Source organism: Uranotaenia lowii, chromosome 2 (genome assembly GCF_029784155.1).
Source record: "Uranotaenia lowii strain MFRU-FL chromosome 2, ASM2978415v1, whole genome shotgun sequence".
Classification (NCBI taxonomy): Eukaryota; Metazoa; Arthropoda; class Insecta; order Diptera; family Culicidae; genus Uranotaenia; species Uranotaenia lowii.
Window position 1 is genome coordinate 402,027,655 of NC_073692.1, and position 14,754 is coordinate 402,042,408.

General features: G+C 36.3%; 1 protein-coding gene across 1 annotated transcript in view; it reads right to left on the bottom strand.

Moving 5' to 3' along the window:
* Positions 1 to 9,421, bottom strand: part of LOC129743537 (protein O-mannosyl-transferase Tmtc3) — a 604,084-nt gene extending 594,663 nt beyond the window's left edge. Inside the window, exon 1 of the mRNA XM_055735575.1 lies at positions 7,690 to 9,421. The gene's annotated coding sequence lies outside the window, so the exon portion shown is untranslated. The remainder of the gene's footprint in view (positions 1 to 7,689) is intronic.
* Between the last annotated feature and the right edge of the window lie 5,333 nt (positions 9,422 to 14,754).

Sequence of the window (14,754 nt, forward strand, 5' to 3'; positions counted from 1 at the left end):
ACTAAAATTTTTATGCATCATATCGATTCTACGTGAATCATTTAGTAGCCACAGTGTTTTATTTGCGCCCTGGTAGTAACTATTTTACTTCCTTATGATTGCCTCATAAATTTCGCGTAAAATCTTAGTGGGTGCTCTCAATCGGTTTTGAATATTTTTTTTCTCAAATTCTTATAAGGAAGGATCAGTTAGCAGACTATGCTCGTACTGGTTAAAATGTTTGGGAAGGTTTTGTTTGGTTTTCGCCAGAATTACACCGAAAACTGCTTCCTTTCTATCAGATTCCTCAGAATTATTTGGAAGGTGAGTTGTTACAATTTTTTGAATTCGTGGCCGAATAGATTTACCGTTGATTTGGACAGCGAAATTCATATATCTAACCAAAGAAAAGAATTTTAGGACACGAAAAACTCCTATGCGGTAGGCAAGTGTTGGGTTTCCGGACATCTTGACGAATGGGGGGGTTTACCGCATCGAACTAGGACCGACATCCGGATTGTTGCAGTTTTTTAACTGTTATAAAGTGTTTGTGTAAAAGTCTGTTTGTATTGCGCAAAATAAAAGTATAAAGTTTTGAACAAATTTTCTTTACACATTTTTTGTCTTTTTTTTTAAATCAAAATAAAAGAAAAACAAAACCAACGAGCAAATCGACATTTCAAAATTTAATGAATTTCACGAATCTTTATTGATTACATCATGTCCAACTAACTTTAAAGCCCCCGTAAATTTAAGTTGCATTTAATTTTTCACCGATTCTTCCGTACCATACAGGTGAAAATCAATAGTATAAAAATTATCCAGTTTTTCACGTAGTCGCTACTTGCCAATTATTTAGCGTGTACACTGTTTTGTAGAGGAGAGTTGGGGTATGGTGAATCACTTTGATATTTTTGCTCCATAACTTCTTTATCATTAAAAATAAAATAAAAAAGAGAAATGCTATGATATCCAACATTTCTAACGTAGCATGAGATAAATTTTACAATTTTTTAAATAAATTATTCACTCCAAGTTTTTATTGTTTAAGAAAAGGTCTTTTTGAATTTTGAAAAATTATGGAGAGTCGTGGGCCTATAAATCCAAATTGACAAAATAACATGCATAGCTTATAAGTTGACTAAAACTGTAATTTATTAACTCATTTAGTTATTTTGAAAGCAATTTCGGGTGAGGAAAAAAAGGGAGTTGTTTATGATCGAAAAATTAAAAAACCTGGCGCGCAAACGTTTTGACAAAATTCCTTATTTAAGATTTATGTGTGTCTTTATCACATTCAATAAAATTGACAAAAAATTTTCACAACTCTTAGTTTGGCATAAGAAAATTTCGCAGACATGGAAAATGTATTTAAATTTATGAATGTGTATAAAAATACCTAAAAATAGAGGTGACCCAAAATATCCCCCTTTGTGTGTTCCACGGTTTCCCAAATGGTTTGATTGGCAAATCTATTGAGTCTGAGTGACTTACTGATAATTCATGAAAAATTCCTTTTCCATTTGGAAGAACTAGACAAAACTAAGATAATAAGCATTTGTTTTGAACTTAAGGTTCTTAAGCTTGTTAAAGAAAAGAACCATATGATGCCTATACAAATCAACAATGCATAGAATTATATGCTTACGTAAAGCTACGGTGATGACAGTTTGATTGAGATTTTTATCTCAACACACATCTGAGATATTCAGAGTTGTTCACGTTTACCCCACTCTTCCCTACTGAATATCTACACTATTCAGATCAATTTAATTTTTTCTCAAATCAAAACTGCAATTTTCGCTTCACTGTGCAATATGAAGATGTTTTTTTTTTGTCTTTATTAGAGAGACTTTCAGCCTTTGGCTGGTTCGTCTCTACGAAGATGGTTTATTCAAACATTTCGAAATGAATTACGTAGTCAATTCTTTCGAAACTGAATTCATACATGTGTTAACAATTGTTTTCAATTCGTTGTTTGAATCTGGGTTTATTTGCTTCATAACATGATTAGATATACCAAATTTTAATTTTATTTCTATGGGATCCTTCCTCTTTCCCTTCCAGTGTGAGGAGGGTGTCGAACAATCATAGAAACATTTTTCGAAAAAAATAACGGAACATGCCATATTCATATACCCCTCAAATCTTGTTCCATCCTCTCGATTAGTTCTGAAGTACCGTAAACTGGTGGAACTTTGATCACCGGAGTAACTTTGATGAACATGAACTTTTTGCAGATTATCATAATTAACTTAATCCAGGGTCAAATTAAACCTTCGTGAGGCCCACACAGTGATCCAAAATATTAAAAAAAATTGATAAAAAAAATATTAAAAGGAAATTTGATTGAAGATTATACGTGAAAAGTTGAAAAAAAGAAGAATCCGACATTTTTTTTTAAATTTATTTTTGTATTTTTTCTATAATTGCGATTAAAGCCATTATGATTTTTAATTAAAAACTTTTTATATTAAATTCGATTATCTATGAATATTTTTGTTTAAATTTTTTAAGGGTTTCGAAACTTCTCCAGATTAGTTGCATAAATATTGAAATTGATGTTTTATGGTGAATTGGCATATACATATCTATACATCAAAGCTTCGAATGGTTGATTATTTCTGTATAAATATTTGAATACTTTCATTTTTGAATTTGACAGTGTTTCACTCAAAACCATCTTATCGTATAAATATACTGAAGAACTGGAATTTTCAGAGATCAAATATTTTCTATGAAAATAATGATCAAATTAAAGACCAAAAACTAAAATCAAAGTAAAGAAAATCTAAATAATCAGCAAAGCATTCGGGATTTGCGGTAAAAACTTTCATTGTACCCCAACATATTTATACATTGTCAAATAGATGAATTCTTAACAGTTCCGAAAATTAATAAAAAAAATTTAAAGACTGCAAAGATGTGAGAAGTTAAGCATATTTCAAAAATTAAATTGTTTTTTTTTTGGACTTTTTTCTTTTAAAACCTGTTTCTGATAACCCGATTATACATTTTGACTGTATTTTGAAACGTTAAGTGATTGAAATTAATTACCTTCACAACAAATCTATTATCATCAAAATCGGTTAACCTTTACGGCCAGAGGAACGCCAACTGTAGATCAAATTTCACCGAAATGAATATTTTGCGAGCAGCTTTGGACTCACTGGAATCACTCAGTAAAATTCACAATTCAACTTTGGGATCGTTTTGAGAATGATATGCTAAATTCAAGATATTAACTTCAGTAGAGGATCATTGTTAAACAGAATCTTAATCACTAGTACATATATTCCTGATTGCCCAGTTTTAACTGGGGTATTCCGGATTTTCAAAAAAACAACCAAATGCGAAATGCCCTGTCAGGGTCTCAAAATATCAAGGAAAAAACCCGGTTTTTTCCCAGAGTTTTTTTTCACAATTTTAGCAAAATCCAATCCAAAAAGTCAAATTAGGTTCACGAAATTTATGAAATTTCCGTAGAATAACAATCTGTTTCAACTTATGTTAGCTAAATGAATTCGCATAATTTTGTTGGAATTGTAAGATAAAATTTGAACAACGCTGATGTGCTTTGATGTAAAAAAAAAAAATTCTTTTTGTGAGTTGAACTTAAATTACTGTAAAAATATTTTTTTTAAAAAAGCTAGAAAAAGTTGCAGAATCCACCTTGAAAGCCGGTAAATTTTTTTAAAAGTGGAAAATGTATAAACAAACCATTGTTATTCGCTGTGACCTATTTAATTCTATTCTTCAGCGTATAATCAACAGAAAGCTATGAATTTTTATTAATGGGCAAGCATTCCAGATTTTCCGAATTTTCTGGACATGCCCGGGCTTTTAAAGTAAAGTGGACATGTAAAGCAAACCACGGTCTGACCCGGGGATTAGAATATTGATAAAACAATTGAACATTAGATTTATTTACTTTTCTAAAACAATAAGATAAATCAGATCGAGCTTATTTTTTAAAGCTAGCTTTGTTTAAAATTTTTGGTAGTTTGAAAGTAGTTAGATGGTTCACATGATGTTTTTCAAAAAATTTCAGGTGTTTTTCGTTTTTTTCTGGTTGGTTTTTAATTTTTGAAAACTAAATTATGTTTAAATTTGACCAGATTTTGTGAAAAAAATTGATTTTGAAAGAATTTAAACAAAATTTTTACAGGTTTTGACCTAGATTTTAACAGGTTTTGAACAAATAACGGCTTGATTTTATCAGCCCACAAAATACGAGGAAACTTCTGCAATGCTTACTCCAGGGGAGCCCTAAATTTATTATGAAAAGCTTATTATTTCCCAGGGGGCTCCCTCAGCTGTTATATTATAAGTATTGATTTCGATTTTCTAGTTTTGATTTCAAGAACTTGAAGCAGTTTGATGATTTTTTTTATTTATAAATTTTGAATGTGACGCCCCTCCATCATCTTGCTAGGTCCCAAATATTCATTGAAACATTTTGGATATCTTAAAATTCTCCCATGCCAAATTTCGTTTCATTTTGCTCGATTCGTTCTCAAGTTATCAAAAATTGTATGGATGACCCCTTCCCTCAATTTTTTCTTCAAACTGGTAGGAGGAATAGGTCTCGAATATTCAAAGATCCAAATTTTGTTTCAGTTGCTTCATTGGTTCTCGGGTTATAGAAAAAATATTGTTAAGCAGACCGCCCCACTCTCTTCTTATCCTCCCACTTGAAGGAAAGAGGGGTCTCAAAGCAATATAGAAACATTTCTCGTATCCAAATATCTTCACATGCCAATTTTTTTTTCCGTTAGCTCGATTCGTTCTCGAAGTCATGGCACAATTTTCCCGTATGTTTGGATAACGTGCCGCTATTAAGCCTATCCCCATTCTGATTCTGATTCGCTCTCGAGGTTTTAAAAAAAATTGTATGGGTGACCCCTTCGTTTGTTCTATCTCCCCCTTGGGAAAAGGAAAAGTCTAAAATGTTTGTAGAAACAATATTGATTTGGTTGCGTTTGCTTGATCATAAGTTAACATAAGTAACGCATGTAAAGTAAGCAATGCAGATTACCCGGTTTAATTCAGGCTAACTAAAATTTTCACGAAATAATTAAAAAAAAATCCGATCTGATCTGGATGCTTAGATATCGTGGTAAAATAACCAAATTTTACCGGATGAACAAAAAACTGATACTGTATTTTTTAAATTTTGAAGAAATGTGCCCAATTTCGATAATTTTTGCGATCATGTCATGAAAATGAACAACAAAAGTTTTTTTTGTATTCAAACTGCTGATGTAAAGAGTTTTTCTTCGACTCTCATCTCAAAATTTTTCTGATACCCATGGATTTTGACAGGATGTGGTCAGATTTTGTCTGGTTTTTGAGTTTAAAAATTTGCAAACAGCTGTCCGGTTGGCCAGATTTGCATTTTTTTTTGTCATAAAATCCAAACAAATCTTTGAGTCTTTACTAGTATATTTTGAACCTCAATCTGCATGAGTTTGGTTCACTGTGCTTTAATAGAAAAAATATTTCCGTTCCTTCTATAAGGCGAATTCATAGAGCAATGGTAGCGTGGATAGCTCTAAATTTACTATTTTTCCTAAACACTTCACTCGTGATTCGGACAAATCCGGGAAATCTTGTATATAAAAATGGAGGCGTTTTCTTTGTAACACCTTCACGTATAAACGGTCGGTCGGAATGAAGTGAAATTTGGTATCCGAAGTTTTTCGGGTCAGAGATGGTTTGTATGATAGCCTTGAGAATTTCTCTTTTTATGGAAGGGAGGCTCCCATACAAAATCATCTTGAAATTGGACACAACTCGAATAACTTTAAGACGGTTTTCATGAAAATTAATTCACGAAGTTTACCGGGTCAGCTAGTTTTATATAAAACCTGGCAAAATCCGGGCTTTTCATTTCAAAATTCCGGGCAATATCCGGGCAGATTATGTCAAAACTTAAAACTAACTGAACAAAAACCAAGAAAGTAGCTTGAAAAAAAATCATCAAAACTTATTAAAAGACTTTAAATGAAATTTTAAGCTTTTAAAAATCTTTCATGCTTATTTTTATATATATTGTTAAAAAATACTTATTGGGGGCATTAATTAAAAACTTTACAAATCATATTTGTTCTTCTTTTTTTTATCTTATGATTATCAGAATAAAAAGAATAAATTAGGGCAGAATCAGGGCTTTTTTCACTGAAATCAACCACTTGGACTGTTCACAAATTTTGTGTTATATATCCGGACCAACCTGGATAAAGCAGGACAACCTGGCAACCTTTGTCTTTCCTTTTTTTTTTTAATTGAGTCTCAAATAGAAACAGGTATTGTAAGGAACTTAAATATGGATATAGGATAAATGCACTATTTTGCGCAACCCGAAAAAATATCTTAACATCAAAGGGTTTATCAATAAAATTTGATAATTCAACCAACTTGATAAGAAAATTAAAGACTATATAATGAGGATTTTTCTAGAATTGCATCTCAAAAGAAGCATCTTGAAGTTTTTTGCTAGGTTCAACTCGACAAATACTTTTAAAAATAGGAATTATGAACCAGCATTCAGAATTAATTTCCAAAATTTGGATAAAAATAATCAAAATCTGATCATATCTCGTAATAAAAAAAAATAATGGTAAAAATTCAACATTAAAATAAGGATACTTGATAAGAATTTGAATTGACATTTCATGTTTGGAACAAATATTCAGGATTCATAAATGGCTTGTTTTTCGTCTCTGATAAAAAATTTCAAGGATTGAAACAGTCGACATGGATATCAAAAGTAGATTTTACTTTAACTCTTAAACTTAAAGGCGAAAATCATTCTTCACCTAATGAACATAACAGAAGCTTAAGAAAAACAGAACTTGAATTCAGATTTCAGAATATAATCTATGAAATTATCTACTGTTTTGAGAATCTTTGTGTAGAGCAAGAATGATAGTAATGAATGAAATTTTCAATCAAGAATCAGAACCTCATCAAAATATATTTTAAAAACAATCATTAATTGAATCACAGAACACAAAATAGATAGAGCTGATTTTCCAATAAGGAAAAATTTAATTCTGCAAAGAGACCACTTTGACATAGGTTTTAGTAAGACTTCGTTAGCTTTAACTGAGTTATTTCCAAATCGAAGGAAAATGAAGCAAAGGATAACTTTCAAGTAATCCGTTGAGAATTAAATCTAAAGCTCCCCACTCAGAACTCACTACTCATTGACGACAGCACACTGATTGAAGTCGATTGCCAAGAAGGTAAGTACGGGAAAGGAACGAAAAGCTTAACCGAGATTCCTTTCTCAAAGAATAGAACTTTGCTGCTTTGAACGAACGGTGGTTCCAATTGGGTGAGACGAGCTCACGTATAGCTTTAAACCGAATGAATGAATGAAGGTGCTGAAGATGTTTAAGAAAGGAAAAGCGCCACCGACCGACATCGTCTTCAACTATTTCCCAGCTCATGCTTATCAGAACACGATACGATACGAAGATTACTCCAATAAAGGTGTCTTACGCTGATTTTCTCAAGGTAGAGTATCTTCAGCTTTAGGTTTCAAGGAGTGAAACTAGATGAACATAAAGATTTCCCATCCATATGTTGAGCACAATTTAAACATTAGAATGAAGTTTTTGAGTATTTTTTGGTAAATTGCTTCCGGAATCCCTCCAAGATTTAAACATTTTAGAGGAATATTCAATCTTTATTTGGACTTACATTTAAGAGGATACTAACAAATTTTCCCACGGAATACGGGGAATTCGCACACAGACACACACAAACACAGACACAATTTTCTTTCAACCGACTGGTGCGGCAACATTAACAATAACAACAAACAGCTTCATTACATTTAAACACACGAGGTGGTTGAAGACTTTTGCTTTGCTTCTCCTCCACTTATTTCAACAGCTTTGGCTGCTGACTTTTTCCCTGCATTGAGGGCTCACTTGCACTGTTGTGAAGATTTTTTTTTCTCTCCGTTTAAAGGCAGAATCGACGATGGATGCTGCAGCCACTAGCAACACTCACACTAACTAGGGCGATAACTTCTGCTTTTCTGAGGTTCTAGTTGGAACCGGGACTTCTTATTGACGTTGAATTGGCCCTGGTTCTGGTTTTTTTGGGTCTAACAAATCAACCCTACATCAATATTTGCCCTAGATTCGGGATGTTTCTTCTGAAGAACTTCTTTGGGAGGCAAATTTTTGGGCTCTCGCACACAAACACACCCAGAGCACAGATTCGGAATACGGCAAAGGTGGAGAAACTGCTCAACGGAGCCACCAAAAACAAAACACGGGAACTGGATCACCGAAATGTCATCTTTCAGGAGGAGTTCTACTTCCGGAAGGGCTTTTCGTTGGTCTAGAAGGTAGATTTCACACAGGAGAAATGGCTCAATAAGGTGGCCGCACCGGAACCGAGATTCGTTTAGCTTGGACGAGGTTGTGGGTGCCTAATAAACGTAAACAAACACTTGCTATGGCCAGAGTTGCTTCAAGGAAATGGATGGCCGTTTCCGGAACATTAATGCGGCTGCTTTTGGACTGCACTATATTGTGCATCAGTTTGACCTTTGTGTCATTAAAGCTCCTGTCCAGCTGACTGTTTTCCAATTGGACACCTGTGCCCGAGACCTGTCCCAATAGTTGAGGGCCGCAATTCGAAAAAAGTACTTTATCGACCGGAAAACAAATCGTTTCCATTCACAGAACAATCCAGATCCGTTTGTCACTTATCACCGACAAATTTCGCTTCGTTAGCGTTTACATTTCTCACAAAATTTACTGAAATTTTCACTTTTGCACCAGCAGCTAACAATATTTTTCTTCTGTTTACACCAGCTGCCTGCTGTCAATTTTCGATACGCAAACACTCACACCAAGCTGGCTTGCTTGGATCGAGAAGCCACCATCGCATGCAGAGACCAAACAGAACGTTTCGTTTGCCTGCTTATCGAGCAATTCTCTTGTCCAGCATTCTTTGGCTTCGCTCTTTTGCTCTTCCTATTCCGCTCTTTGAACGCAGCACGCGAAAACGATCCAGACACCGCACGACGACGAAAGTGACGATTCTCCCGAAAAATCACCGATAGCACCAGAGCATAAAGCAACAGTCCAATTGGAACCGAACTCCAACTGGAACTTGGATTGCAGCTTCAGAAAACTCGAGAAAAGGCGAAAAAACTACTCCCAAAAAGGTTAAACTTTCTTCGAAGGGTTAACTCCAGCAAAGTTTAAAGTCATACCCGGCTTAAAGTGTCTTTACCGAAAAATAAAATCGATTGACCACCGAGACGGCGGAGACTTCCAGAGGACGACACCATAGAAAAAAAAAACCGCGGCGACGACGACGAAGACCGAGAAGCTCGCACGATGCTTCACACTCGGGGCAGGTTCGTTCCGAAGCGTCCGTTCGACATTGCAGTTACCGAGAGACTGATTTGAGGCCGACGACAAACCGACTGGTTGGGTCACTGCACGCTGGCTGCGGCGTCACATGATGACGACGGAGACGATGTCCTGTTTCGTCCTCTGCTGATATCACAACGTGGGAGCCACTCGGTGAGCGAAGGATAATGCTCTTCCAATTGGATTTTCTCCTGTAGTGTCCGTCCCATGTGAGCCGGAGAGAGTTCTCAACTAAAGACTATATTTTTGTTGAACGGTGTTCGGGTGGTTTGGGTTTGTTTGATGCGACGTTCAATGTCAGGCTATGAGGATAAAAACAAAACAAGGATTTGTGCTGGCAGTTTTGACGTTCGGTGATCAATGTATCTGAACATTGGAAGGTCAAACGGAAACAATTTAAAATATGTCTTCCTGAGCATCCCCGCATAAAATAATTAGATTGTAGAATTATCATTGCCTAAACTACACAGGTTTGTTAGAAGATAGTTTTCTTAACGATGTCATGTGAATTATTTGATTTGGTGTATGATGAAGTCTTCGTCGGAAATCAACCAAGTTTAAACATGAATTGTTGGGCAAATGATTTGACAGATTAGAATCCCGGATAAGATAGTGTCGATCTTCATACAACAAGCAGAAGACTGAATATTAAGCCATTAAAGAGATAGGTCGAAACTTAGGTCATGAGAGGACGGGTCAGACTTAGAGTCATCAAAAAGAGAGGTTGGTAATTGGAGAACATATGCTGTAATTGGATTCGCTCATAACTCTAGCAACCAGAATTATCTTAAAAAGGGTTCAAGAAGCTTAACCAGCTCTCGTTTCTGTCTCGGAAGAATCAGCCCAATATTTTAGTTCTTAAGTAGACTTAAAGTTCCTTTCAATGGCTGAAGAGTATGCTATTCAGCATCTAAGGGAATATTTTGAACCTTCTACGCGCTTTAAAATTCTGGTTGACAGATTGAAACTAAGATGGAAATCTGGAAAATTCGTGTATTTGCGATTGGCTTTTTTCGGTCTTGGATGTAGATCAAACAACGATTATTTTTGGAATGCCCGACGTTTTGACGTTTTTGGTCTTTTTTCAAGGAAAATAGAAGTTTTATTACAGAAATTGTGTTATGAGCGTTGTTAAAGATTTGTAAAATGTAGTGTTTGATCTAAATCCAAAGCCGAAAAAAGCTAAATTAAAATTTCTCTACGTATTTATTTTAACCTTCGACGAATTTTATAAAAATCAGAACCGAAAAAATAAACAAACAAAATGGTATGAACAAAACACATACCATGACATAAAATTTTCAGATATATTTGACATGTCACTAAGAATTCCCAAATAGGTTCTTTAATACACCTAGATATATCTTGAAGGTTCGTTAGACAGTGTTCATCGAACGCAACTGAACTTCTTGAAAGAAGTTGCTTCAAGACCGCTGAGAAGTTCCGGTATCGATTTTTTTATATGTCTTTATTTCTATCAATTCATCATTACATTACATTTAATTTGTATGATTACATCATTACATTTAATAAGATGTTCAGCTCGAAAATTTATGAATTCGACTTGAATTTGTTGAGCACAATTAAGTATTCAAATGAAGGAGAACACCCTGTAATGTCGAAAAAAATTATAATAATAAACCGAAACCTAAGAACTATCTTAAAATTAAACTTATTGTAGAGAGAGCGAATCTCTACGATTGAGGAATTTCCGTTATCGATATTTTAACTTTTCAAAAGGCGATGGAAGTTTCTGAGTAACTTTAACGTGACATGAGTGTGTAGCCGATAATTGCGAGAGCAACACTCTCTCGGATGATTGGCCTTTCTGAGTTGATACTCTTTCTGTCGTCCTTACTACACGCACACACACACAACGGCTGAGCTGTCGTGCTGTGAGCGGTCTTCAGACAAGTTACGATCTTCAGCGAGAGTGGGAGCGAGTCTCCCGTTCAGCCAGTGCAACACGCGGCCCAAGTTTTGTACGTCTCGGTGGTCGAGTGGTTAGCGTGGTAAGACGGTAATCGCTGGTCCACTGATGGCATGGGCATGCTTGGGAAATTTGCGGTTGAGGGCTCTAACGCGATTATTATCTTGTATAAATCTACAGCACGGTTTTGAGCGGGATTAAGGGCATAGGTCCTGGAGGAATTTATGGCGCAAGGGATATAACTGGGTATTATGATGGTCATTAACTAGGCGACACAGAAATGTTCACCGACACGAAAGGCACATGACGTGGTCCATGAGTAGCTGATAACATACAGGATTATCGTGCTGATTCTCTACAGGGTATACGGTTTCTGCTGGAGAGTCCTCTTATGTTGCTTGAACACCTTTTCCTACATTTTTTTTTATCGATGTGCGGTGAACAGACGAGACTTTTACCCAGACTTTTCATTCAAATCATGTCCCGATGACCATATTGCAGGAATTTACTTTCGAAGGTATCCTGGTACCACCATTCAGCACTCGTTAAAAGGAAATGAGACCTGGGCACAGGTCATACTTTCTCATGCGCTGGATGAACGCCTCCACGTACAAGTTTGCTATAACCTTCTGCTTCGGACTCGTCCCCGAACAGACAGACTTCGACCAGCTTTCGGGTGGCAACCGTCTTCTTTGCTGTCGATTTTGGTTCGATTGTCAAATCACTCCGTCGACCCGGCTCTTTCATCTTTTTGGTGGTGGGATTCTCCATGGGGGCAGATGAACCCGGGGCCCAGCGATGCCAATTTGCCTGATTTTTCAGGATTTGCTGATTTTTCGAGGCTCTGCCTGACAACCTGATAAGCCATTGAATCTTCCTGATTTTTGAAAATATGCCTGATTTTGCGAATGTCATGAAAAATCGGTAGTAGGAAACTGGATAAGTTACCATTGTTGAAGTGAAAAAGTGAAAATGTGTCGAATCAAATCGAAAGATTCTTTTTAATTCTTATTTAAAGAAGGGAAATTAAGATTCCCTTCCCCCTCGATTGCTTTGATTCAGTAGAATTATTCAACCAAGTAGGCCACAACAAATATTAGAGTGAATTTGTGGAGCGATGACCTAACGACCTACCTAAGGGTCCAGCGCCGATTGACCGACGCATATGGCTGAGATAAAAGATCTCCGCTGCTGGCGATCCGGAGCCAGCATCTTCACTTGTTGCCAGCCAAGGTTCTCGTCAACTGGGCGGATTGCAGCGGCTAGACTACGCCGACACGAGCTTTTGGGTCTGCCTCTTCTTCGATGTCCATCTGGATTCCAGTCAAGCGTCTCTCTGCAAATCTCGTTTTCTTCTCTTTGCAATGTGTGCTCAATCCATCTCCACTAATGTACGTTCCCGAATCTCGATTTCTAGCTCCCTTTGATGACACCGGCGATGTAGTTCCACGTTTGAGATCCAATTGCCAGGCCACCAAGCGCGGATGATGTTCCGCAGGCAGCGATTCACAAAAACTTGCAGTTTTCGCGTCGTTACTTTCTCAACCTGTTGTCCAGCTACCACGAAATTGGAACGATTTTCTGTATTGATTTCTATAGACTTGGTCTTTCCGACATTTATTTTGAGACCTGCCGCCTTGGAGCTTTCGATGAGGTCTTCGAGTTTGCTTTGCATGTCTTGTTGTCTTTGGGCGTGCAAAACAATATCGTCAGCCGGGTCAAGGTCGTTCAGTTGCTCCATGGTTGAAGGATTCCACGACAATCCTCGGTTTGGTATACAGTCAATCGATCCAGTCAAGATCTCATCCATTACGATGAGAAAAAGCAGCGGTGACAAAATACATCCTTGTCTCACTCCAGCAGTTACCGGGATTGGTTCGGACAAGACACCGTCTTGCAAGACCTTGCACGAAAATGCCTCATAATGTGCTTCGATGAGATGGACTAGTTTCTCTGTAACTCCTCTTCGCCTTAGAGCCGCCCAGATGTTTTCATGGTTAAGTCGGTCGAATGCTTTTTCGAAATCAACGAACACCAGCAGAAGAGAGTCCTGGAATTCGTTGATTTGTTCCAGTATCATTCGTAGCGTTGTGATGTGGTCTCCACATGATCGTCCGGATCGGAATCCAGCTTTTTGCCGTCGGAGTGTAGCATCGATTTTCTCCCGGATCCTGTCCAGGATCACTTTGCAGAGTACTTTGAGAATTGTACAGATCAAAGTTTCAACCCATGGTAATCAAAAATCAAAATAAGTCAAGAAATTACAAAGAAAAACGGGTTAGGCTCGAAGTAATCGATTAGAGACGAGTTTAAGCTCATAGTCGATTAATAATGTTCATCAGCTGAGTTCAACCCATTGCACTGTGGGGATGTTCGAGTCAAAAAGGTACCCAATTCAGGCAAGGACGCCTTGCTAGAAAAAACAACCATTCTTGTCGTAGTCAAAACAAAAATTGGAGTATACCAATCGATTCAGCCGACATTTTTAAATAAAAAAGTATGGTTTTTATGACTTTTTTGTTGCGAGGTAGATTGCTACAATCGGAATTATAACTTCACACCCTAAAAATAGAGGGAATCGGGCAAAATGAGGCGTTCAGCGTCTTTTAGTCAGAAATTGGTGTAGACCAGGGGTGAGCAACCTTTTGAACGAACGGGCCAATTTAAATTTGAAATCTTGTCGGCGGGCCGCACTCAATATAATTTTCTTGTGATAATTATCACAATCAAAATTCAGATCATTTTTCATAACTACAAATTTTTGGCGAAAACAAATCTGGAAAAGAAATGATAAAACGAATTCACGTGTTCAAAAACAATAATTCAACACGGCTTTTTTAATAATTGTTCTTACAACATTCTTGTTTAAACCGATGATACTATTCGTCATCACTTCCATTTAAAAATCTTTTGGAGCTTACCACAGTATTAACTAAGAGTGTGATAAATATATTTTTTAAGAAATCACACTCTTCTTAGCGTTGGACGTAGAATCGCTATTTGACTTTCTGTGATTTTTTTCCACCATCAAAACTTGTTCTCAAAGCCTAGATTTTTTTCATACAAACGTTAAAAAACTGTATTGTTTAAATTGAAGTTCTGGATTGGAAAATTGTAAAAAGACTACATACATGTTTACTATACGCTCGTTAGATCATTGCATTCAGATGTTGAGCAAAGTTGTCGAAATCACAGAAAAATGTTCAATTTCACGAATGTTTAAGCAACTATCTTCCAAACTACATACCTACTTGATTTTAGAATTTTTATCCACATTTTTATCACTCCTAATCTTATTTAGATATCATTGTGATAGGATTTCTTAAGCTGTATGTTGACTCTGGTAATGTGGATTGCGAATTATGAGTGAAATAACTCAATTTATCGATGTTTGTGATAAATTTTCTATCAAATTTCTGAAAAAAGCATCACAGATAA